Below are 27,555 nucleotides of genomic sequence, written 5' to 3'. Positions count from 1 at the left end.
TTTTTTGTGGGAGTTGGGGGCATAATTTAATCCATAATAGATGGTAATGTGCAAAAAATAGCACTCAACACAAGCTCTAAGTGATTTCTAGCAAACTACTAGAGATGGGGAAGGACAAAATGGGAGGGGTCCTGACTCTCCCGACAGAGCTGCTCTTACTATGTCAGTTCAGTGTCCATGTGACTGGCCATCTACCTGGTTCTTCTCACTCCTTTGGCACAAGATTTTTTAATTGGCCTTTTTTTCCTCCCTACATAAGCATAGAATTTTTAGGGAATAAGTTAGTTGTTTTTATGAATGTATCAGCAGATAGTGTCCAAACAGTTAAAATTTGTTTCCTCTCTTTCTAAAATGAAAAAAAAAAAAGATGTAGTTGTCTATGGGTATAACAATAATAAGGTAGAATAGAACAGTATAAAGAAGAGATCACCATACACTTGGGAAAGAGATGTGTACTATTAATACTTTGGTAACCTTACTTCAGTACCTGCTTTCTGTGTCAGGGTGTACCTTCGTGTGTGCAGATGTGTATGCAGGGGTGTGTGTGTGTGTGTGTGTGTGTGTGTGTTTATCAATTAAGAATACACCTGTCTGAAAGTAATAGCAAGCTAAACTGGGGTGGATTTCATAAATAAACTTCTTACATTTCAAGAGCTCTGGAGGTAGGTGGTAGCTGATGGTTCGAAGAGTCAGTGGTGTCAGGGTAAGCCTCAGTTATTCTCTTGTCCTTCCCGTTATGGTCTGCTGCAGCTCTAGCCATATTTTTGGCAATCCAAGAAAGAAGAAAAGAAATTAAAAAAAAAATGTGTCATCTCTCCTCTTTTGTCAGAAAAACACAAACTTTTCCTGAAATGATGCCATGCTTTTCTTCCACCCCAAGTCATTAGATCTACCTGTCTCATTTTCAGTACAAATTATCTGAGAAGCTTGGAATCTGGGAAATAGGGTAGTTTAGATCAAGCTCTGGCAAACCATGACCCATGGGCCAAATATGCCCATTACCTATTTTTGTTAATAAACTTTTCTTGGAGCACAGCCTCTCCCATTCCTATTTCTATGTAAATATTTTCTGTGGCAGCATTCATACTACAAGAGAACTGAGTAGCTGAGACAGCAACCATATGGCCTGCAAATCCTGAAATAGTAATCATCTAGTCCTCCACCAAAAACCTTACTGACCCCTGGTTTACATCAATTAATGGTCTGTAGATGAAGGCTGGACACATTATCTTCCCAAACAGAAAAGGGTATTCTTAACAAGGGATGACATGGAATGCATGTTGAGCAGGCAATTAAGATGTCTGTTACCGTGCGGCTGGTGATGGAGGCCGTGGGGTTTGGAGGGAGAAAGAGACAAGGTTGAGAGCGAACCAATATTTACAGGAATAATGGTTTAGTTCTTATTCAGCCACCTACTTTTTCAATCAACATTCTCTTTCGTTTGTGGTCATTATTCCTTTCATTGCACTCTGTAACTCCAGCCCTTAGGTAACAAGAGGCTCTCCGCCATCTCTGAAAGTTTTGCCTTCTGGAGTGGTTTAATTGCATTTATGTATACATGAGAGTAAATGGAAGCAACGTATTCCTTTCCATAGAACGCATATATTTTAAGTCTTTCTTTTACATAGGAAGAAAACCTTTGCCCAGTGAAGAAGAATTTCAGTTCCAGAGTACATGTTAGAAGAGGCAGGCCGGCCCTTCTTCCCTCCCTCCCTCCATTTTTTCCTCCCTTACTTTCTTCTACAGATATTTATTAAGCATCTGCACATTCCAGGCTTTGTTCTAGGTGCTGGGGATACAAGGGAGAAGACAAAGTCCTTGTGTTCATAGAACTTACATTCTTTTTTTCTTTTTTAAAGCAGGATTTATTGAGAGGACAGAAAAACTCCCCCAGTGAGAGGGGACTCGAAGGAGTTGCCCAGAATGTACATTCTACTAAGAAAAACAGAGTGTAAGCAAGCTAATATATTAACACATAATGAAACATCAACTAGCAATGAGTACTTCAAAGAGAACTTTTAAGTGGGGTAAGGGCATGGATTGTGACAAGGGTGCTACTTTAGCAGGGTAACCAGGGAAGGACTTTCTCACGAGACTCTCCAGCCTAAAGAGAGTGAAGTAGGAACCCTGCCCACACCTGGGGAGAGGATTCCAGGCAGAGGGACGTGCAAAGGCTCTGAGGAAGAGCATTGATTGGAATTGTCATGGACAACAAGGATGCCAGAGCTATTGGAGAACGAGTGGGAAGAGTGCCGTCAATGAGACCAAGGCTATATCCAGATGTTAGGTCACACTGGGTCTTGAAGCCTTGGAAAGGCTTGTGAGTTTACTCTCATTGAGGTGGCAAGCCATTGGGATATTTTGATTAGTAGCATAATGTGCTTTGATGGATACTTAAATAGATCTCCTTAGATTACTTTGGGACAGAAAGCAACTTTCCGTGTTTACACTATGAAATAAGTCATGTGTTGCATAACGATGTTTCAGTTACTGACAGATCATATATATAGTAATAATCATCCAGTAAACTAAGGTTAAGTTATTGAAGACAGAAAAATACTTTTATAAATTTAAAATAGCCTACGTGTAGCGTGTTTATACAGGCTATAGGGGTGTGCAGTAATGTCCTAGGTCTTTGCATTCACTCATTACTCACTCACTGACTCACCCAGAGCAACTTCCAGTCCTGCTAGCTGCATTCATGGTAAGTGCCCTATACAAGTGTTCCATTTGTTTTTATTTTTTATACTGTATTCTTACCGTACCTTTTCTGTGGGTAGATATGTTTAGATCTACAAATATTTTCCATTGTGTTACAATTGCCTATAGCATGTCATGAGCTATACCATACAGCCTAGGTGTGTAGTACTGACCCAGGAGCTCTGGAGAGAAGTCTGGACGCTCGTCTGCCCACAGAATTCAGGCATTTGATGGCAGCTGCTCTCGGGGATTAGAGGGGGACACGCACAGGCAGGCTTGCTGAGACCCCAGCGCTTTGGCCCTCTCCTGTGAAACCAGCGAGCGCCCTGCCCAGCTGCCCAGCTCCCATGCCACATCCACTGGGAAACTGCTCCTCAAGTAGGCTGTACTATCTATGTGTGTGTGACTATACTCTGTGATGTTCAGACAGTGACAAAATTGCCTAAAGGTGCATTTCTCAGAACGATTTCTGTGTCATTAAGCAACAGGTGACTGGAGAGAATTTGCTGAGTTGTGAAAGTGCTTTGTAAACAGTGAATTCATTAATTTAGCAAATAAATATTGAACAATAGCTATGTTGTGGGCACCTTTTTTTTAAGCTTTGGGGATACAATGATGAATGAAACATAAGCCCTAACATTGTGGAAATTAATCGTTGAGCTTTAGAAGTAAACGGATGTCTGCAAACAGTATAGTAAGTTATATAAAAAGGACAAATGGGCTCTGGCATGGAAAGGGGTAAGTTTGCCAGACAAAATATAGAATACCCTGTTAGTCTTGAGCTTTGTGTAAACAACAGATAGTTTTTAGTGTCTGTTCCCAATATTGCATGGGACATACTTGTACCAAAAAAGCTATTCGTTGTTTTTTCAAAATTCAGATTTAACTGGGCATCTTGTGTTTTGTTATTTCCTAAATCTGACAAACCTACAGGATATCTTTCATGGGAACTGCAGAAAGTGGAACAAACATGGAGCCCAGAGTTGGAGACAAACGTGTTGAGAGAGAAATAGGTTGGGCTGTCTGCATCCTATTGTCAGGTTAAAATTCAATAGACAACCAGTGAAGGGATTTAAACAGGGGAGGAACATGCTCAGAGTTTACATTTGGAAAAAAAAAACCTACAAAACTCTGGCTAAAGGAAAGATAATGAAATGAGGGCTGAGTAAGGGAAATCATAACTTGAAGAGAGGGGACATTATAAGTCATTTTTAGACACTGACTTTTAAATTAAATTAAATTAAATTTTTTTTTTAGTTTTTTCCATATCCCCCAAGGAAGAGTTTATTATAAGCTCTTTCTCATTAATCCATAGTCATTTTACTCCTAAAAAACAGAAAAGAACTTGGAAAAGAAAATTCTTTAACAAGAGCCAAACACAAGGTTATAAGAAATGAGGACTTCCTCAGAACATTTCTACAGGAATTCTCTCATTTGCCCTGACAATCCTTTCTCAATTTTTATTTTAGGGGATGAAGGGATTATGTGTCAAAACGTCATCTCTTGTAGTTGCACATCCTGACCTGCAGCAAGAATCCCTGAGGGCTTCTCTGACAAGCAGGATGCTCAGGAGTCCTCATGAGGCCTAGAGGATGGTGCTGTGAGAAGGCCATGCTCTCTTCAGTCAACAGGAGAGACCGGCCTCCACTCTTTAGCGGCACCTTGCACCAGGAGCAGCCTAACTTTGAGAATGATTCACGAGGGCTGGATGGAATTTCTCTGGAGATGAAAATACAAAAGGGAATTTCTCATCCAACCTAATGCCACAGGGCACAATAATTCTGAAGCGCAGTTCCCTTCTAGTAATTTGTCATCTATATTATCTTCCTGTCAGAATTTCTTGGCCTGTAAAACCCATATTTATTAATCCAAACCTTGTTCTTCTCCTTCTCCCCTTCCTCTTCCTCTCTGTCAATTTTCTGATTCTCTTTGTTTGTTCTTTCCATGTTCATTCACTCATTAAATATTATTACAATTACTACAAACATCTATGATGAGGCCTATTTCTGATCTAGTTGCTGAAGAATAAAAAGATGAATCCAAGACTTCCAAAGGAAGTTATAACAGTTTGAAAGGGAAAAAAAGAAAGAATAAAAATAATTATCAGTAGCAATGATTAAATGCTTAACTAGATGCTGGGACTTTTCTAGGGACTTTATTCACTCATTTAATATTCACCACAATTCAATGAAAAAACTATAACTGCCATTATCATTTTTCAAATCTTAATTTGTATAATATAAAATTCATTGCTTAAAGGCCATTTTCGTCTCTCTCTCTCTCTCTCTCTTTTTTTGTCAGAGTCTCAGCCTGTTGCCCAGGCTGAAGTGCAGTAGCAGTAGCATGATTCCGGCTACTGCGTCCTTGACCTGCTGCACTCAGACAATCTTTCTGCCTCAGTCTTCCAAGTAACTGGAACTACAGGAACACACCACTATGTCTGGTTAATTTTTTTATTTATTGTGGAGACGAGGTCTTGCCAAGCTGCCAGGTCGGTCTCACACCCCTGGGTTTAGGCAATCCTCTCACCTCTGCCTCCCAAAGTGCTGGGATTACAGGCATGAGCCACTGTGCCTGGCTTAAAGTTTATTTTCTATGGGTATTCCTACTACTGATTTTGTGCTGTGATAGAAGTAGCTTGGTATATTACTTGAATCATCTGTCCCAGATCAAAGGAGTGAGGTATGGACAGGGAACAGTTGTATCTGCTAGTCTGAAGTTATACTGAGGCTTTGGGTTGGTGATTGAGATTTGGGAGTCTTTGAAGTAGGAATTAAAACCTGCTGAAACAAATGGCATCAGCTAGGAGGGATGTGTGAAAAGAAGTGCGGGTTGAGAATAAAACCCTCCTTCTTCAATGCTTGGTGGGGAGAGCAGAGGAGAAGAACCACAAAGAAGATAGAGAAGAAAAAGTTCAAGAGAGGAGGGAATTGGAGAAGAGAATGCCAATGGGGGACCAAGGAAGAGGGTTTCAAGGATGGAGTAATACATGTGTCAAATGCAGTAGAGATGGCCACTGTATTTCCTTACTTGAATGACAGCTTCAAGTATAAATAGAAATTGACAGAGATGAGAAAAACTGCTTCCTGGCAACTTCTACTTTGCCCTGGGGTTGGTGTTCCCTTCTTTTTCTTGGCTGAATTGGGCGCTTCTCTTTCTCAGAAATGCCCTTGTCATCTGGCCTTCAACTGATTTCCACCTAGTTCATCTTGTCTGGATAAGCCCCTAGGCCAAAAATGGCAAACCTGGGCCTTTGATTTTGCTTGTTTTCATACTTTGCTTTTGATGAACAAAATGAGATTAAGTGACTCATCCCTAAACAGATGAATGGACAGAATCCATAGTAAGGTGAACAAGGGGGAGAAGACTGATGTCTTAGGAAGAATGACACTGGTCAAAAGAGGGATTGAGCAAAGTTAGATTGAGTAAGGAGTAAATGTCCTTAGTTATTATGCTAATAATGCTGTCACCACCAATAGTACCATTACTACCACTATGACTGCTGCCACAGTGGCTACTACAATTACTACCAAGGCCTCCATTTATTCCATTACTGTTCTGCTTCCAGAATAATGTCTCCACCTCTACTGCTGTTACTACTACCCCCATCACTACCACCGTTCCTGTTATAACGACTGTTGCCAGCAAACATTTGTAAGCAACCGTTGATGATACTCATGTGAGCCCTTGCAATCAATAGGGTATTGAAACCTTACTGCATTCCTCTCAGGAAAGTAATTTTCTTTAGCAGTGAGAGGACCAGATCAGTTAAGAAATTGGAATTGAATGGCCTGTGCTCTCAACCCCTGTGATAGGAAACAGAAGCAAATGTGTTTTTGCCTTATTGATGGGGGGAAACTGTGTGGGTAACGTACAATTATACAGTGCAGAGAGCAGCTGTCTGAGATTTGTTCTGACCATTACGGAAGCTGTGTGTCCTCAGGTAGTCACTTCACCTGACTGTACCCTAATTTCCCATCCTTGAATCAAAGATGTTTGTAAGATTCTTCCAACTCTAGCTCACAGACTAAAATTAAGGAAACTGGTGCTGAGAGCAGCTTCTCGGGATATTTGTTTTCAGTGAGTCCAACTCATGTGGATAAAAATTGGGTTGAGAGTAACAACAGACCTCACACCTAGGAGATAGCACCTCTCAGAAGGAGAAGCGAGGGATGGGTTTGAGAGTGTTTGCTGCTCTGAAGTTGGAGGGTCTTTAGCTCTGAAAGCTGTTGGGCAAATGATGTAAAACCACAAATGATGTAAAATCACAGGACTTCATAAACATTTTAATGAATATTCTTCCAGTGATGAAATTACTTTGGGTAATGCATTTCTTGGATGTTTTATGTAAGGAGAGGAAAATAAAATCGTGCCAATTAAATAAACTGAAGCGTATTTGATGAACTGAAGCTACTAAATATTTAAAAGATCAAAACCTTTTTGTTTTGTTTTAACAGAAATACCAAAGAAGATAACTAATAAAACGTTAACATATATGTGTGAAAATTTATAAAAATAAGGACTTTATTAGGCCAGTTCACACTGGTATGGATTTCCTTCATTTTGCTACTCAGAAGCTTGTTTGGTGTGTGTGTGTGTTGTGTATGTGTGTGTACATTTACATGAATTTACATATCTGTATTTTCTTCATTGATAGCCTTAAAAACATGATTGATACCAAGTATATTTGTAACATGAGCTTGTAACATTACCTTCCTGAATTCTGCTTTTCTGGACAGATAATAATGAAAACAATCACAATAATGTTTATTGAGTATTTTCTGCCCGGCAGTGTGCTAAGCATTTCTTACTTAGGTCTTCCAAGATTTCTTATGAGATTGGTGGCATTATCGTCATTCTCATTTTACAGATGAGGAAATTGAAGGTCAGGACCATCTAAGAAACTTCTTAAGGCCCCAGGGCTGCCGAGAACCAGTTCTTGAACCCCTCTCCCTAAGAATCTAGAGCACAAGCTCTTAACAATCATGTTACTTTGGGCGGTGTGGAGTTCCCTTTCAGTCTTGCATTGCTTGTTGCACTGACTTGGGAGTAATGGTCTAATTCTTTACTGAAGTTTGTGGTTAGTGGTCTATCTCATAGAATGACTGCATCCATTGCCTGTTGTTCACGGAGTCAGGGATTGAACTCTCTCACGCATAATGTTTTCAGGGAGAACTTCTCACCTCCGGGCACATGGCCCCAGCATCCGCTTCCTCTCCAACTTGGCAGGATCCCCCCCAGGTAGTACTTGGTTTCTGCTCTGCACAGCCCTCCTCAATGCATCACAGGATCCCCAAGACCCTACCATGTCACATCCCATTGACTTTGCCGAGCTCTTTGCCTTCCAACCTTTGGGCCTGTGCAATGCTATTCATCAGTCATGCTTCATCTTATGTAAACCCCCTGGGAAGAATTTCTCTGACCTCTCAAGTAGAGCTTTGTGCTTTCTCTATAGGCTGGTGCTCAGTATTTCTGCCGCTGTGCTGTCTTGCTACATTGCTGTTACTTTTGATGTGCACCATCGGCCCTATTAAGTCCAATGACAGAAACGGTCATCTTCTATTCCGCTTTGTTTGCCAAGCTTCTATTACACGTGTCTGACACGTGAGGGAGACTCAATAAATATTTGGAGAAATGAATTTACGTTAGAACAAATACTTGGAAAGAGGAGCAACATGTTTCCATCAGAAGGAAAGCACAGATATTACAAAAAAAAAAAAGTGGTGGGATAGAGATTTAAAGAGAAACCAAAAATCATAAATTAATTTCACATTTTGCAAACCCTTAAAATTATCCCCCAAACCACAATGATGTAACTGCTTTCACAAATCCATTAATGCACTCCAAGCTGCTGTCTCCTGCCCCAAGGAAATTCCCTTGCCAAATTGAGAGTGATCCTTAAGCCCTTGAGTTGATCCTCCATTCCTAGCTCTAAAAGGCTTGTACACAGTTCCAGACACAAGACAGCAGTCCTTTCAGCACCTTTCCTCCTACCATTATTTTAATGAATACTGGAATTGGTTCAGCCTTAGAATTTAAGTGTTTCTAGAATCTCTTGTCAGCATTTTAGAGATCTCTTTGGATATAAGTAATTCATAATAAAAGTCTAAACATAATTTTCTATTCAGAAAAAGTTGAACTCCATAAAAATTCACTTCTTTAAAAAGATAACATGTCAGCATTAGGAATCCAATGTTCATTGCTATCTGAGATTGCTAAAACCTTATGCTTTTTTAGTTTTTTGACTCCTGAAGGTGAATCTGCCTCAATCAATTCTCACATTTTTATCTTCTGTGACAAGGAGCCTGGGTCTTCCTAGTGTTCAAGGAATGCAAAGGAAAGGGAACTGACCTTTTGAAAACTCATTTAGAGTGTCAACAACAATCCTTTTGAGGTAGGTATCTTGTTCCCATTCTATAAATTAGGGCAAACAAATCAAAACCAAAGTCAAAACAAAGACCACCCAAAGCAACAATAACCAAAATTGCAGTGTCATGAAATCCATGACTTAGTCTTGTTGTAGCCACAAGAGTGAACTGAGTCATCCGTCAAGTACCAAAGCTGTATTTTCTTTTCTTTTACTAAAGAGTGAAGTTTTTGCATATTGGATTTCTTAAATGGATACTGTGATGTAAAGAAAACTCTTTGAGCAGGAGCCTCCATTTGTATTTTCTTCAGATGGTCTCAGTATAAGGTACTCATAGAAAATTGTTTTATTTTTTGATATGTGTGTGTATATATATATGTGTGTGTGTATATATATATATGTGTGTATATATATATATATATACACACACACTGTGGTCCTAATTATGGGATCTGTGAATTCCCCCGAGTGATTCATGAATATAATTCTGAAGTTATACAAACTTGGATGGAAAAAATGACATCTTTAATTTCATTACTCTTTAACTAAAATGTAATAGGTCTTCCATTTATTAATTTAGGCAAACTATTTTATTAGTAGTAGCAGTATCTGTGACCGTATCACCAGTATAATTCATAAATACTTTCACATCACATTATAATTGCTAATAATATCTTGAAATACTATTTATGTCTTTGGCTATTTTGAAACGATGATAATTATCAGACCCACCATTGCATATTGTTATTTAATGGAATGATATTAACAACAAAGCATATATATCACAAATTTGTCATTTTAATATTTTGATAAATGTACCTATAATATTACTACTAGTTTTCTTTACAATCTTATATATGTCATTTTATGCAATTAAAAATATTATTCTAGGAAAGGGCCCTTAGTCTTCCAAAGGTCCCATGGCACAGAAAAATTAGGACTCTTAAATCTTTAATGTGGGAATCAACCTCAGTCGCTCTTCATCATTTATTCCCTCCCTCCCTCCTTCTCTTCCCTTCCTTCTGCTACCTGCTTGTGCTTAACATGGAGATTCTCCCAAGGCTTCTATTTGCTCTGATAAATAGTGAAACAAGTTCTTCTTGACTCTCCTTTTTCTTGTCTGACCCTCTTATCCTTGTCCTCCGAATTATAGTGCCATGAGGTTTATTTTACTTGAGTAGGAAACACCTGGAGTGAATGGGAAACCAACTGGGTCCTTTAGCCACTTTTATGACAAAGCCCAGCTCTGCCTTCTCTTTTAAAATTTCATTAAATATTGCATATCAGTGTCCATGCCTCATAATCGGGGTATTTCCTTCTCAAATAAGGGAGAAAACCCAGACTTTATATTCTTTTCCCATTTCAACAAGAACTATTGCAGCATCCACAAGAGAGGGAGGGAGGGAGGGAGAAGGGGAGAGTGAGAGAGAGAGAGAGTGAGTGAGAGAGAGACATAGGGAGGTGGGGAGAGGAGGAGAGGAGAGAAGGAGAAAGAGAAAGAGAGAAATCCTACTCAGTCTGGGGAGGAAGTTGTCAAAAGAACTTCACCTGGTCTTTTGTATGCCTCTTTCGTCTGAATCAGTTTTCTTAATGTCATATTTAATGTCTTACTCATTTTCCTTCAGGTTAAGTATCTGTGTCTTGCAGATAATAAATACTTCTGTTATTATGATTTTCTTATTTTCTTTTTTCTTTCAGCCCAGAAGGTTTAAAATGTTAACCTATCCCAATGATTTTAGGAAATGGTTTTTAAAGCTATTAAAAGACATGAGAGTTGGGGCACATAATTCTATGTTTCCATGGAGCTTAACATAAGCTAGGTCCTTAGAAACTCCACAAAACAATCATACAATATAAACAGAATTTAGGTCTGCGTTAATATTCTTCTTTCTTATTTTTAAATTGTGTATTCAATGAGTTGGTCTTTGTTCTTGTTTTTACCTTTGTTTAAAAGAAGTGGAGGTGGCCCAAACTTTACCTGTATGATGACCATTTATGTACCTAATTCTGAATTGTCCTCCACATCTTTAAAATAAAAAAAAAAATTAAAAAGTAGAGAACCAGACTATCATTTAAAATCTATTTTTTTTCAGGGCTGGAGTTGGGCGTGGGGATGGAAATGTGACTTACCTTCAGGACACAAATTATGAAACAGAGGGAAGTTTGAAAGGCAGCATCTAGGGACCAAGGTGAGATTAAGATAAGCAGACAGACAGAAGCCATACTCAAGCTGAGTGAATGGTATACACTGAGTAAGAGATGAAACTTTGATAGACCAAGAAGGAGCACTAGAATCCTGATTAGAGGACAGAAGGCAAAACTTGCATAGAAACGTTGAAATGTTAGGATCACATTTTATAGGTGTTCAGCCTTGTCCAAGGCTAAAGGGAACGCTATCAAGGACATTTGGAAATTTTCCATCATCCAGATTTTATGGTATAACGAATAATCACATTTTTAAATGTCTCTATCCTTTCACTGATTTAGGTCGAGTTTAGGTTGTGTTTATAGGAAAAAGGAGCTTATTTATTTGTTTGAGAATTAATGAAAATGCCTATTCTACTCTGATGGAATTAGAAGGGAGAGTGGTTGCAGGTAAGGCCAGAAAGGAGAAGAGGGGGCCGGATTATGAGCATGCTGTGGATAGAGATGAGTATGGGGGAGCTATTTGGTGGTGTTAAGCAAAAAAAAAAAAAAATATATATATATATATATATAATATGTATATATATAATATATAATAAAGTTGATATTTTTGATAAGTCTCTCCAGCTGCCATGTTGATAAGAGATTGTAGGAGTGTCAGCATAGAAACAGATTTATCAGGTCCGTGTTTATTGCAATTGTCCAGGCAGGAGATGACAGTGGATTGGACTATGTTGTGGTGATGATAAGTCTTATTAATGAGACTTGCTGATGAATTAGATGCAGGGTGTGATAACAGAAAGGGAGTGTTAAGGATGACACCAGGACTTTGGATCTAATAGAACTGAATTGCTATCGACTTTGATAGAGAATTTTCAGAAGAAACAGATTTGGAAGAAAGGATATGCCAAAAGTTTCCTAAACTGTAACATGCTTTGCTCATCATCCAGATATGATGGTTTCTCCAGAATTGCTCTGTAGGAATAATTTAGAGATGGTATTCTTCCATTCTAGGCATGAAGGTGAAGTCTGAAACTACTTTTCCACATCGCTTTGCATGAAATTAAAAGAATTAAGTTGTATGTATTGCAGAGCAAGATGCCTTTGGAGTGTATGGCTAACCAAGTCATTCTTGATACCAATACTGCCCAAAGGGAAATCTAAAGCTCCAGAGTCTTCTGATTTTCTTGAAAGTAACACCTTTATTGAGATAACTTTCTTAGGATTTTGCTGATAATTGCAATGGTTCTTGCACCAGAAGTAGAGATATGAATAATATTAGCATGCACCTTAATGATGTGTTTGAGTTCTTTCATGAAGAAAGAATCACCAGCCTATCCTTCTTTATCTGGGAGGATTCTGCCTGCTGGCAGAATCCATGCTAGGTAATTTAATAAGAAGAATCTATTACAGGTAATTTAAAAGTATTTGGAAGAACAGTCAAAAGGTGAGGGAACCTCAAGACTTGTAACTGTGGGAAACTGTGATCAATCCTCAAGTTGGAGGGATGATGAGAGGAACTGGGGAGACCAGTGGAAGCAGCAACCACATGGGGCTTCTTAGCGGGAATTAGACCATGGAGCTGAGGCCAGAGAGCGATGTAGTATCTGTGGAGACAATGCCTAAAGCAAAGAGAGAGGGGAGAGACACATTGACTTTCTCTTTCTCCTGCCCTTTGGTCTTCAGTGCTTCCCATTCAAAAGCAAGTGGCAAGGAGGCTCAAAACATGGTTCCCAGGGATCACAACCATGGAATTGAGTAGGCAAAGGGTGTAGAATCAATTTGAGGGCAAATAAATAATTAGTCAATCTCCTCATAGAGGTGTTGGGTTGAAAGAATGAAGTTGGAGGGTTTTTGCCTCAGAAATCAAAGAAAAATAAGAAATTATATGAGTTTCAGGTATTAACAGCATGGAGTCAGGTCTTACAGGACAGATTATTTTTATGGAAAACTGTGCTCAGTTTTGCAGCTTTGCAGTATCTCCATTTTTTTTTCTTGTGGTAGTAGATTCTTTTAACAAAATTATAGAAGGGAAGGGGAGATTTAGAAAGAAAACCTATTCCCTATCATTCTGGGGGGAGAAAATTCTCAAATGATGAAATTAATCATGGAAGATTTTAAGAGTATGAAAATAGGCAAAACTTGGGATTATAAATTTGACAAAATAAAGACAAAATTTAGGTAAAGCAGTAACCTTTTAGTAATACTCATTCTCAAGTTCAGCTTTTTTTTTTTTTTTTTAATTTTATTCTAGACTGTGGTTGAAAGTTCTTACTGCAATAACCATTTGTTTTCCCATCACCAGTTATTATTAGCGCTATGGCAAGCTTCTTTGTCTATTTCTCTTCCATTTTAAAATCATGCCTTTGCATTTGCAATAGCATCTACCTTGGACAATGCAAGTCATATTATTTTCTATGTAAGCATCATAACCTAGGAAGATTTCTTGAATATAACCAATATAGAGAGTGTCATTCTGAGCTTGACAAGTCATATTTTGCTAAATCTTTTTTTTGTGAATAAGGTGTTTTTTTTTTTTAAGAGACACTAATGTAAAAACTTTGGTAATTCTAAATTCAGCTCCATGATTTGTAATTTTTGTAGACAAGCCAGATTTGATTTTGCTGTCTGTAAGTCTGAAGTTCATAATGCATGTAATTTGATTCTTTTCTCTAGAGATATTTTATCTATTTGATACAAGTCTTTATCAGCTTAAGCAAAGTAAAAATTTTCATATACGTTATTGTGAAAAATTCTTTACTTCTAAAGATACTGTTAGAAACTGTTGCAAATTTTAAAAGACATTTGTAGGATAAGCATTGGACTTGAAAAATAAATTTTGGAAATGTTCCAAATTATTTGTTTTACTCTTTATCATACTAGTTTGCTATTTTTTTGCAATCTTCTGATATGTCATTGGTATTTTCCATGCTAAATTTTTAAAAATGTATCAAACTAAAAGTTGTTTATAGAAATTCAAGTTTGTATTTTAAAAATATTTATGAGATAATTTCAAGTGACTGATTATTTCAATAATTAAAACTCTACAAATTGTTCAACTTACTAAGTGCTTTTTATTTTTCCAATTTCACCAGTGTACATATGATCTCAATAGGCCTATAAAATGCTTCAGAAGTTTTAACTTTTTAGAAAGGAGAACATTGCAGTTCAGAAGGAATGCATAGCATCTGCAACTGCATTAGCATGGTTCAGACTTGGGCCTGTTGATGAAGATAACGTATAACTAGTGCTCAGCAGAGTGTCTGACATAGTAGGGATCCAGGAAATGTTTACTTCATTCCATGAACTGCCCTATACTTGACAAGTTGTCTGATACTAGAAGAAAACATAATAGGAAAATTGCCTTACTTCTCATAGGATTTTTTGATATCTTTCAGATATAGATAAAATACGAGCTTTTAAAGCAGCAAATGAAGTCACTAACCATATACCTGCCTTGTTAATTCTAAAGGCATTACAATTGTCATTTTTGAAGATTAGGCTCAGAAATATGTGAATGCATGGACTTAGAATAAGAAACCTAATTATTTGAATAGTGATCTAATCATAAAAGCCAATAACTCCTGTTTCTTTAGAACTCTTCATTGAAAGGACTACTTAATACTTAGATATGATACTGTAGTTAAGATCAAGTCTAGTTCTCCATGGAAGCCAAGTAGACTTCTTCTGTTTCAATTTTTGTTAAGTAATTTATTTATCTTTTCTTTCCTCTCCTTTCTCAGTCCCCAGGTTTCCAGTCATTCACATTAGAAATGACCTCCTGCCCGTTCCTGCTCTGTATTTTGAAGCGGGGACATGGAGAAAAGAAGAAAACAAACAAACAAACAAACAAACTGTACCTTCTGGTTGGTATCATCTATAAACATGTACTGACATCTGATTCTGGACCAGGTACCATGCATGGTAGTAATCTGGAACTGGGCACATTCCCTACCCTTGGAAATTCAGATGGGTCCTTAATGGATATCAATATCTTTGCCATTATTACATTACAATAACTGCTTTCACATCCATCATCTCATTTACTTTTAAACCAACGTCATTGAGGATAGTACTAGTATTTTTGTGAGATTAAATATACTTAATACTTAGAGATGCAGTGAGAACCAAATGTGTGTTCTGACTCCCTTTTTTTCTAAAATGTTGTTGTTCTTTTTGTTGCCATGTGAGATCTACAGAAAGTCATCCTTTTTCTCTCCTCTTAGGCAATTTCACTCTCCTCTTGCCTTCACAGTTTTCACAACAAAGGGATATATGTCTCCAACTTGCCCCCCTTCCCTTGGGAAAACCTGATCTAACGAGCATGTTGACTATGGTGGTTGTGTCCCTTGGTATAAGAAGAACCCTGTATGTCCTAGGCCCGTTGGCTGTTGGGGTTCTCCATATAAGTTCCTTCCACCAATATGATATATTTGTCTAAGATTTGGAAGATGGGAGCGAAGCAGAGTCCAACTTTCCATGGCATTTTCCATCAGCAAGCATGTCCATGGCACTGGTCTTTGCACACAGAGTTCTGATATGGAGCCACTGGGATTGGAGCCATATGAAAGGCAATTTTCTAAGTCCAGAAGTGTTATGAGAATCTGATGAAAACTTTAGGTCCCTTACTAAAAAATATTTCTAAATACACTCATGCATACAGAAAATATTTTTAATGGGTTTGCCTTATTTTCATAATTGACTTCTCAAAAGGAACTTAAACCTTCTCTGTGGTAATTTAAGTTCCTCCTGGTAAGTCTCACATGGGCAGCCTTGATAAGGTTGGAAAATGGTGTTGATGGCCTTAGAATGTTACCTTTTCCTGTATCCATGTATTTGCCTTATGATTTAGCAGCTACACTCACAGAAGCAATGGCTCATGTTTTCCCCACTTCTTGATTCTGAGTTTGCCCTCAAAAATGATGCAGGGGTGAAAGTGTACTAATTCTGGGCCTCAGCCTCAAGAGACCTTGGGAATTTCTCCTCTTTCTCTTCTGTCTCTCCTTTCGCTATGAGAATGTGGCTGGGCTAGCCTGATGGAAGATGAGGGGCATGTGAAACAGTGACACATTATAGATTATGCAGCAACTGGTTGACCCTTAGATAAGTGAGCAATTTCAGCTAAGATTAACTGAGTTTGCTAGCTGGCCACAAGAGAACCCTAGATGCACATGTAACAACTGCTTATTGCTGTATGCCGGGATCACTCATTATACATCATTATAATGGCAACAGGGAACTGAGACACTGGGATTTCAAATCAAAATACCGTGTCTTTCCTTGTCCAAATTGCTGACACTGCCCAAAAGCTAGGCCAATTGAAGACTTAGAAAAAATTTTTTTTCAGGTAATAATTCATTCTAATTAAAAGGTTCAGATGAAAATTGTTGAGTAGTTTCTGATTCCTTCATCCAAGGATATGTCCTAGCTTCTGCCTATTTCATACTAGGAGCTACATTTATTGATTTCACACGTTTATTTTTTTCTATTTAAATTAGCCAGAGTAAATTTTTGTTGTTTACTGTTCCCGTTACTAATACTTTGCTTAAGATTACCCCAAAGCTAAGTGGCTTATAAGAGAAATTTTATTTTTTATGTGACTTTGTGAGTCAGGAATTCGAGAAGGGTTCAGCTGGTTCATTTTTACTTGGAGTTTTTCATGCAGTTGAATTCAGATGTCAAACATTGAAACACTTAACAGGACTAGACTTCCAAGACAGCTCAAACAACTGATCATTGTTCTTAGCTGTTGGCTGGGAACTCAGCTGAGCTGTGCAGCAGAATGCATACCTTTGGCCTTTATTTGCAGTGTCAGGATAATTGACATCTTATACTATAGCTGGCTTCTTCCAGAGTGAATGTCCTGAGAGAATAAGGCATGACTCCTCTCTATGGGAAGGTAAAAAAACTTTGGTAGGTTTTAAAAAACTACTCTATTCTGCTGCTCTCTGGCCACAAATTATTTTTATTTTTCCACTTGCAAATTATGCGCTCTATCTCCCAAAATCTTGTCCACTGAGACTAGGGCATGAATCTAAGGCTTCAGGTCAAGGCTCTTATCATCTAAACCAGGTTCAAGTGTGTATGAAGCATCTTGGGTTTGGTTCTTTGGTCATAGCTCCTCTTGATTTAAAAAATCCTAGTAAAACAAGCAAGTTATCTGCCCCGACACATCCAATATACAATGCTGACACAATGATTGAATGACTGCAGTAAAAACTCTAATTCCAAAAGGGGAAAATTGGAAACACATAACAGACAGTGGCCCATATTACTCTGAAATTCAGATGGAACATTCACCAATTTGATTAGGACCTGGTTCTGCCCCTTAAAAGAAAATTTATAGTACAATAAAAGCAATTGACTGGGAATTTATTTCACAATGAAGAATAGAAATAATTTTTTTTACAAATTGCAATTCTTTCACTCTCATTTTTTTCTTACAAAATTTATGCCAACTTCTGGGTGATAACAGTTGAAGAGATCGAAATTGTGCTAATGTCAGTTTCATTTAGTTTGATTTTAACGAGGTGGTACGATTGTAGAGTGTTTCTTGAAGTAGTAATATGCTGGCCATATTAATTATCTACTTGGTTTTGATTTTCATAGAAATAAGTGCTGAAATCTCTGACATACAAAGACCTAGGAGGCAAACCAAATGTTAATTTTCATTTTACTCTTTATTATAGAAGGGTATTTGTCTCATGAAACACTGGGTATTTTTGAGATTCTTTCTTTGGGGGATGAATTCATGATTTTATTTCCCATGTCCTCAAATCAATAAAAGTATCTTGCTAGAGGTTTCAGCATTGATGCTACCTATGTTTGCGAGAAAAGAATTTGGAATTGTTTTTCTATCTCACCAGAAGCAATTTTCAGCAGACTTTTGTAGTATTTCTGAGTGCCTGCAGACTTCTGAAAAATTGACTAGATTTTCTCATTTTCAGCATCAGCCTACTGAAACACTTCCTCCAGCACTGGAAAGTGTTCACTCATTTCCAACTCTAATCTCTTTTAACGTGGCAAGTTGGCTAATGGAATTCATAGTAGTCCAGCAGGAGCAGCCATAAAGGTGACTGCAGAGCTTCCATTTAAAGATTGATCTCATTTTTAAGTGCCCACATAGCTGCCAACTAAACCAAGACACAAATGGACTCCACCCTTTCAGATTGTTCTGAGAATATGATTTACTTTTCTTATTAAAAAAGTATGCAGCTTCTGCCCAAATTTCAGTCACATCTTCTGAGACGAATCCTCTTGTAAGCCAAGGAACAATTGTGCAGAAGACATCTTTGCATTCTGTCTCCTCCCCCAACTAAAATCATTTGAAGAGACTGTTGTTCAAAACCTCACTCAGATGAAAGAACACACTCTTAAGGCTCCAGAAAACATTTCAAGGGATGCTGGCCATCTGTGATTTCAGAACAAAGCAAAGAAACCTCATGACGCATACAGCTTCCTTCATTATAGCAGACAAAAAATTAATGTTTTCAGGAATGGCAGTTATGACACCCGTGAAAAGTACCAAAAACATTTGTGCAAAGGTTTTGGCCTGAGAATGAACTTCACCCTTTTGAACTTATCAATTTTATATACAGTTTCCAAAAGGAGCTTTAAAAGGTATTTTTAAAAAGGTGTTTTAAAAATAGATGTATTAACTAGAAAATAAATTTAGATACTGGTGTCATTGAGAGCTAGCAATATTTCCATCTAGTGAAATAATGTTAAAGAGAATGATAAGGTATATCAACATAAGAAAGGATACCAGCACTTTTGGAGAGGATAATATTATTGATGACATCAGCATTTCACTTTTCTGAATGTGGCCACTTCTAGGCCACATGGCATTATGGGCTGAACTGAATCTTTCCAAAAATTCATATTTGGAAGTCCTAATTCCTAGTACCTCAAAATATAACTGTATTTGGAGATAGCATCCTTAAAGAGGCAATAAAGTTAAAATGAAGTCATTAGGGTGAGTCCTAATTCAATATAACTGTTATCCTTATTAGAAGAGGAAATGAGGACACAGATCTTTGCAGAGGGATTACCATGTGAAGACACAGAGGGAAGACAGATATCTACTAGCCAAGGAGAGAGGCCTCAGAAGAAACCAGCCCCATAAACACCTTAATTTTGGCCTCCCAGTCTCCAGAATTGTAAGAAAATAAATTATTGTTGGTTAAGTCACACAGTCAGTGGGATTTTATTATGACAGCCCTATCACACTAATACGCACAATTCTTTAAGATCTCACCAGCCATCGGAGAATTTTTTTTTTTTTTGACAATATGATAAACTTGGAGGATGCTTCAACATTTTAGGTGTTTTGTTCAGGGCAAATCTACATTTTGGTAAAATTACAATCTTTCCAAAACAAGTTCCATCTTATAAAAAAATTCATGATTCTAGTTGTCTTGACATGACAATCACTGAATGTGTTTTTCTGGTTGTGGACCTCAAGACTTACACTGATACACAAATAAACATTGATTTTTATGTACCATCTTGCTCAGTAAGAAAGCAGAGTCAGGAGATATCTATGCTTTATTTCGTTGACTGCTTCCAATGAAAAATAATACTGATGAAAACTCAGAAAATTTATTTCTAATTATAATGACAGAGTGTGTTTTTAGTAATTCTTATCAGTAGTAAGGTATTCTAGGCCTCGTTACATAATGAAAATGTTAATTCCTTAATGAATTACATAGTTGAATTATTTGTTTTATGGCTGGCCCCAATCAACTGAGAAAAAAAATAAAAAGGAGACGGAAAAAAATGCATCTCCTTTATTCTTTCTTCATTTTTTTTGTATTTTATTTGATTTAATTTTTATTTTAAAGATGTGGGGTACAATTCAGGCTTAGGTATACAAAGTTTGGGCCTTATTTTGATCCCCATTTCACCTGGCTTGAGATCAGGTATGCTTATTGATGAAGTGTGCTCCACCCTACCCTGACAATTTCCCATTATTGCCAACCCCTTTCTTGCAGTATTATGATAATTGTTTAGGGTCTGCTTATGAGTGAGAACATGTGGTACTCTGTTCTTTGTTTCTGTGATAGATCACTGTGTATTATAGACTCTAAATTCATCCAAGTTGCTGTTAAATTCATAATTTTGTCCTTCTTTATGGCTGCATAATATTCCATCGTGTATATGTACCACATTTTTTTTTTAATCTAGTCCACTTTCTATGGGCAACACAGTTGGTTCCATGTTTTTACCATTGTGAATAATGCTGCAATAAACATGTGTGTGCAGGTATCTTTTTCATAGAGTGATTTGAGTTTTTTCATGCCCTGTTCTGGAAGGAACCCTATCATTTCTGTTCAAGTTCGGTGGGTGAGACCTAGACATTTGGCCACACCAAGATGCAGGAAGGCTGGACACTGTTGTCTTTCACTGCACAGTCCCTTTCCAGTCACAGTACCATAGTATGAAAGGAGAGCGGGCTGTCTCTGCCAAAAGAGGTCGGTACCTGTTGATTACTCACTGCTAAGTGCAGCTGCAAGTCCTTTCATGTGATACACCATCCATTTCATCCTCATAACTACCTGTTGGTAAATTCCGTTAGTACTCCCAGGGAACAGATAACACAATTGACAGAGAGAAATTAAATAAACTGGTTATGCTCACACAGCTAAGAAATGGAAAAGCAGGATGTCAACCCAGCCCAAGAAATTTGACTTCAGATTTCATGCACTCAATCATTATATTGCACTACCTTTTTGTGTTGATTATAAAGGAAGTGATTAGACCAGAAAATGGTGAATAACTAGGACTTCATGATTGGACAATGCAGTGAAATTTTCTCAGGAAACTAACTCATCTGATGTCATTTTGTCTTCTTTCTATGTAATCAAAATATTTCTAATTTTTCAAAATTTGAGCAATTCCCTCTCTTATACAATAGTTTCTTTATCTCACTAGCCTGTAGTACTGTCTTCCTCTATTTAACTCCAATGACATTCGATACCATGCAACTGGTTCATTTAAGGATTTGTTTATTAATTTAATTATTGAGTTATGTATCAATCCATTGGCCATTTTTGAAGAACCTATTAAGTTCCAGGTACTATATTGGCATTATTGATAGACTGATAGACTGAAAAGAACATGAATTGTGTTTCCAAGTTTTCATAGGCTAAAGGATTGTGTGTGTGTGGGGGGGGATAGACATTGGATACATTACATTGTTGTGGAATTTTTCTTGCCTGTGTTGTGTTCCAACAGTGAATTTTTAGGTTATAACATCTGTCACTTTACTCTATCCCACTTTTCTCTCTCTCTGCCCACTATGGTGGTAGACACATGATGAAAACTAAAACAGTGGCTTTTTTTTATGCATACGAATTTTATTCTTTGAAGTAATTCCACATATATCTTTAATTCATGCACCTGAGAATAATATTTCAGCATCGATTTGAAAATACACCAATGGATAATGAAATACTCCATCAGAACATAAGGAAAGCTGAATTTAATAGCATGGTCACCATCCCTTGTACCACACAACTATATCCAGGAGTGGTTCGTTTTTTCAGATTTCAGTTTGAGTGGAATTTGACAATGGGAACTCAGCTATTGGCACTGAAAGAGAAAGTGTTCCACAATGCCCAACCAATTTCTAACTATTAAATAAATGTCACATTTGCTCACCTTTGACTGAGCTCAAAATAGCTCACATATTGCACGTAACAATCAATGCCAACTTAGAGCATTTTTTGTGAGAAGATTAATTCGAAGTGTAGCACATTTATCTCTCTCTCTCTCTCACACACACACACACACACACACACACAGAGTTGGTGATGAGAACAGCTGTTCAATTAGCCACTGAAATCCAAAGCCTCAAAATGTATTGTGTCCAGAGTTGAGGGACTTTTAATAATTAGTCTGTCATACAGGAAACTCAGAGAAGAAAGCTACTTATGCTGTAGCTGCAACAATCAATTCAAAAAGTGAGAAAAGTGTAATTAACCAGCTAGATTGTGTTAAATACATAATAATTTACTTGATGTACTTATCTAGAAGTGATGGAGTGACAGAAAGGGCCTCAAATACCCCAGTTTTAATTTTCTGGGTTTGAGGGCTTTTCTTTGAGAAATTAGATAACTGATTTGAGTTTGAGTAATGCTTTTGAGTTTGACTTTGAAAATAAATGACTTTGCTGGTAAAGTGAAGGAAAATTTTGATTTATTGATTTTATCATTTTAGAGAAGTAATCTCTTATCCTTACACACCTTAAATATGAAGACAAATGACTATTTTGTTCAAATTAATTAAATGATTCATTACCCTAATTTTTACCTAAATTTTTCTATTTCGGCTTTTCTTATTAATACCTTTAGTAGGCTAAGGTCATTACATAGAATAATCATAGTTGTTTTTCTGGGAGGAATAAAGTCTCTTTCATAGTAATGTAAACTATGGATTTTCATCATATTTATGCATGCATTTTTTGACTCTTTATTACCTGCCAAGAAATGTAGACTTTTTAAAATGGAAAATAAAATGAAGTATTTTACCCAGTGAAGTCCCTCCTTCTTATAGAAGACCCTTGGGAAAGTTCTTTTAAATCAGATTTGAAGTTCCATATTGCCACCACATAACAGTTTATTTTCATGATTAGCAGCTTAAGTGAAGAGATCATGACTCTTGTCTGGTTTTAAGCAAGGTGTAGTCAGCAGCCTCTAGGATGGCTCCACTGACCAACTTCCCCCTCCTTACCCCAATACTCACATACTTGTGTAATCCTTTCCCCTTGAGTGTGGGCTAGATTTACTACTAGTCTCTAACAAATTGAATAGGGCAATAGATAGAATGCCAAATTCTAAGGTCAAGTTATGAAAATACTGCAAGTGGAATTTAGACATTTTAAACATTTTCCAACCAATGTCAGAAAACAAATCATTTATCTTAATTGAAGGCTATAAGTTTCCAAATCAAAAGGACCCACCTCATTCCTGACAGATGAAGATAAAACACATATATCAAAGTCTATCATCAAGAAAATGTATCTAGAATCTTTATCCTGTTTCATTGGTCTATATGCCTGCTCTTGTACTAATACTAAGCTGTTTTGATTATTGTAGCTTTATAGTAGAGATTGAAGTCTGGAAATGTGATACCTGCTGCTTTGTTTCTTTTGCTAAGGATTGTTTTGGCTATTTGTGGTCACTTACATTTCCATGTGAATTTTTGTTTTTCATTTCCAGGTCTGAGAAGAATGATGCTGGTAATTTAATGGGTATTTTGTTAAATCTGTAAATTGCCTTTGGTAGGATGGACTTTTTTTTTTTTAAGTTGGAGTCTCACTCTGTCGCCCAGACTGGAGTGCAGTGGCCGCTCCCGGCCACCACAGCCTCGCCTGCTGGGCTCCAGCGATCCTTCCGCCTCAGCCTTCTGAGTAGCCCGAATTACAGGCATGCGCTACCACGCCCGGCTGATTTTTTGATTTATTGTAGAGATGAGGTCTCGCTGCCCAGGCGGGTCTCGAACCCCCGGGCTCAGGCAATCCACTCACCTCAGCCTCCCAAAGGCACGGGATTACAGGCTGAGCCACCAAGCCCTGCTAGGATGGACATTTTAACAATGTTGATTCTGCCAACCCTTGAGCATGGAATAATTTTCCATTTGCTTGTGTCTTCTTTGAGCAGTGTTTTGTAGTTTTCATTATAAAGGCTTTTCACTTCTCTGGTTAGGAAGATACCAAGGTATTTCATTTTTTGTGTGGTTATTGTGAATGGGATTGTGCTTTTTATTTGGTTCTGTTTATTGTTGGTGTATAAGAAAGTGACTATCTTTTGTTTGTTACCCTGAGTCTTTGCCAAAGTCCTTTATCAGTACAAGGAGGTTTTTGACAGATTCTCTTGGGGTTTCAACTTCTGTGGAAAACAGTGTGGCAATTTCTAAAATATCTAAAAATTAACCTTCCATATGACCCAGCAATCCCCCTTCTGGAAATACACCCGGAGGAACTCAAATCACTTTATAAAAAAGATACCTGCCCATTCATATTTATTGCAGCGTTATTCACAATAAAAGTGGACTGGATAAAGAAAATGTGGTACATATACACAATGGAATATTATGCAACCATAAAGAAAAATAAAATTTTGGACTTGGCAGCAACTTGAATGGATTTAGAGCCTATAAAATTCAGTGAGTTATCACAGAAACAAAGATCTGAGCCCTACATGTACTCACTCATTAGCAGACCCCAAGCATTTATCATAATACTATAAGAAAGGGATTGGCAGTAGTGGGACACTGCCAGGGAGGAGGCATGTAACATCAGTAAGTACACCGAAACTTTGCCTCTATGATGACCACTTATGTACCTAGCCCTGAATTGTACCCCACAATTTTAGAATAAAAACAATAATTAATAAAAGAAAAGAAAGAAAAGGCAGAGCATTAGCACTAAACAGAGAATTCTAAAGGACTGCAGGCAAGAAAAAATAGCAGGTCACATGTGGTCAGGAATAACAATAGCATCATGCTTCCCAGTAACAGCACTGGCAGTTAGAAGACAACAGAAAACTGCTTCTCTATCCTGAGGAAAATAAATTCTAACTGGAATTGCATTCTCAACCAAACTGTAAATCAAATTTGAGAGTGAAATAACAACATTTCAGACATATAAGATGTCAATGAATTCATTGCTCCAGGCCCTCACTCAGCATATATTGGCAGAGAAGAGAATAAACAGTAAAGCATGAGTTCCAGCATACAGAGAGCCCCTAGAGTAGACAGTGGTATAAAAGGGGAGAAGGTCATCATGACTGCCATGCAGCCAGCCAAGGGGACGCAGTCCATTCTGTAGCAGGATTAAAGGTCTCCATGGGAGATGTCTTCAAGGGAAAAAGTAGATAAGACACTTGATGTCTTTGACCTTATTGAGATGTGTTTTGCAGCTCTGGCAAAGAGTTTAAAGATGCAGCAATGATTAGCACAGACTGAGCAAACAAAATCCTCATCTTCCTTATTAGAAAGCAATTAGGTAATACCTAAAATAGCTAAATTAAGAAATATCAAAACAGATATATTGTTTTAAAACTACATGGTGTGATGGCTAATTTTATATGTCAACTTAACTGTGCTACAGGATGCCCAGATAGCTGACAAAACATTTCTGTCTGTGTTTGTGAGGATGCTTCCTAAAGAGATTAATATTTGAATTGGTAGATTTATTAAAGAAGACTGAAAAGGCAAAATGGTGATGGAAATGGTTGGAGTGTGATAGTCTACAAAAAACCAGTGCCCATAAAGACTCTCAGTATGAGTGGGTGTGTGCTGGTGGGTGAGTGAAAGTCAGTCTGCAGGGAGACTCGGGTTCATGCACCTGGGACTCTCCTCCGGAGGTGACTACAACCCACAGCTGCCCTGAGATTGGAACTTCTGGTGGCAGGATCATTTGACATTCTTGGGGTTCACTTGAGGGGAGGCAGCGGAAACAGCTGCAATTCACCATCTGGCACCTACCCCACACCATCACCTGTGGCAGCAGGCTAGACAATAGCAGCAAGAACGGTGGAGAAGGAAGAGTGTGGAAATCTGGAATGGAGACCCACTGCTGGTAAGGAGACACTGACTGGTGTGATCCTCTCTGTTCCAGGACTGGGCAGAGACCAACTTTGCTCCACCCAACTCTGTCCAGAGAATATTCCTGTACCACTCTGGGATTGACCATGGGGCTCAGAGAGACAAAAGCTCCTCCCCCACACTGAGCTAGGCACAGACAAGTCTAATGTTAGTGGGAGACTTGACAGCAGTAGCAGCAGAAGATGAGTCAGCTGAGTCTAAATCTGATCCATCCTCCTCTCACAGTTGTCAGAGGGCTATCTGACCCATGCTGAGAGCTCTATCAATCTGTGCTGAGAGTGAAGGGAATGGACTGGAGACCAGTGTCACTTCCTAATATGGCAGCAGCCAAAAGTGGCAGCAGTGCTTGGAAAAGGAACCTGGAGTTACAGAAATGGCCATAGAGCAAGTTTTTTTGCTTCCTCTCTCTTTATTTCTGTTTTTGTTTACAGTTTTGTATTTACTTTGTTATTTTTCTGTTATTCTGCTTTTGAAAAGAGTTTCTTTTTGTGTATGGGTTTTTTTGAGGTTGAGTATATCAACAGGGGTTTTTTGTTTGTTTGTATTATTGTCTATACTTTCTTTTTCCTGTCTTTATATGTTTATTTGTTAGTTGATGAGCCCGTCTGTTTTCCTCTTCTTCTTCCCTCTTCACCTTCTTTTCTCTTCCTCCTTCCTTTTTCCATTATTTTTCTTATCTCACTTTGCTTTCAGGGACAAACATACAACCTCACTGCAAGGGGAGATTGAAAGGCGGTGGGAAGTGGGTTCCAGGGGATCCACATACCTGCCAGCAGATACTGGGATTTGCAGATTGCTTCTGATTCACAGCTCCCCCTTAATCAAATCTCAAAACTGCAAAAAGCACAGCTCCCTGCCCATAGTCCAGCTTCAAAATTGAACAAAGCCAGAGGATCTATATAAGGAAGAATAGAAGATTGAGCAAACAGAAGTAAATGCTACCCCCATCACTGAATAACAGAATTAAAGAAGAGGTTTGAAAAGGGGGAGGAAAACCTTCACAAATGAAGAAAAACCAAAGGAAGAGTATGGGTCTCATATAGACCCCTGGGAAAACAAACACTGAGAATACAGACTTTGGAATCCAAACAATAAAGAGCCCCTAGAATGATTGGTCTCAAGCCACAAACCCAGATATCAAGATATTAATTTTAAAAAGTAGAAATGAGGAGAGACACGAGGAAAGCATGAAGGAGTTGATAACTGAGATAACAGCAAAAAAGAATTCAGTGAATGAAATAAGTAACTAACTGATAAGCATGGAAAGCAGAATTTAAAAAGCAGAAGAAATAATCTCAGAGTCTGAGGGCCAAAATATGGAACTAAACCAAATTGTTAAAAACATACAGAGAGGCTTAAAAAGACAGAACAGAGCCTCAAAGAGATGAGTGATTATATCAAGGGGTCAAATCTAATATTAATTGGAATCCCTGAGGCAGATAGAGAGACAGAAACCAACCTGGAACAAACATTCCAAGTAATTATCCAAGAAAACTTCCCTCATCTCCTCAGAGATGTGACCATTCAAACACAAGAGATTCAGAGAACTTCTGCAAGGCAACAAATGAGAAGACCAACTCTTAGGCACATAGTAATTCATTTATACAAAATAGGTATAAAAGAAAAAATCCTAAAGGCAGCAAGAGAGAAAGGTCAAACTACATACCAGGGAAGACCAATTAGAATGGCAGTAGACTTATCTACAGAAACGCTTCAGGCTAAAAAAAACTGGA

This window comes from Carlito syrichta, unplaced genomic scaffold (genome assembly GCF_000164805.1).
Source record: "Carlito syrichta isolate Samal-C Ts95f unplaced genomic scaffold, Tarsius_syrichta-2.0.1 Scaffold138631, whole genome shotgun sequence".
NCBI classification, from domain to species: domain Eukaryota; kingdom Metazoa; phylum Chordata; class Mammalia; order Primates; family Tarsiidae; genus Carlito; species Carlito syrichta.
This window is presented reverse-complemented; position numbering follows the sequence as displayed.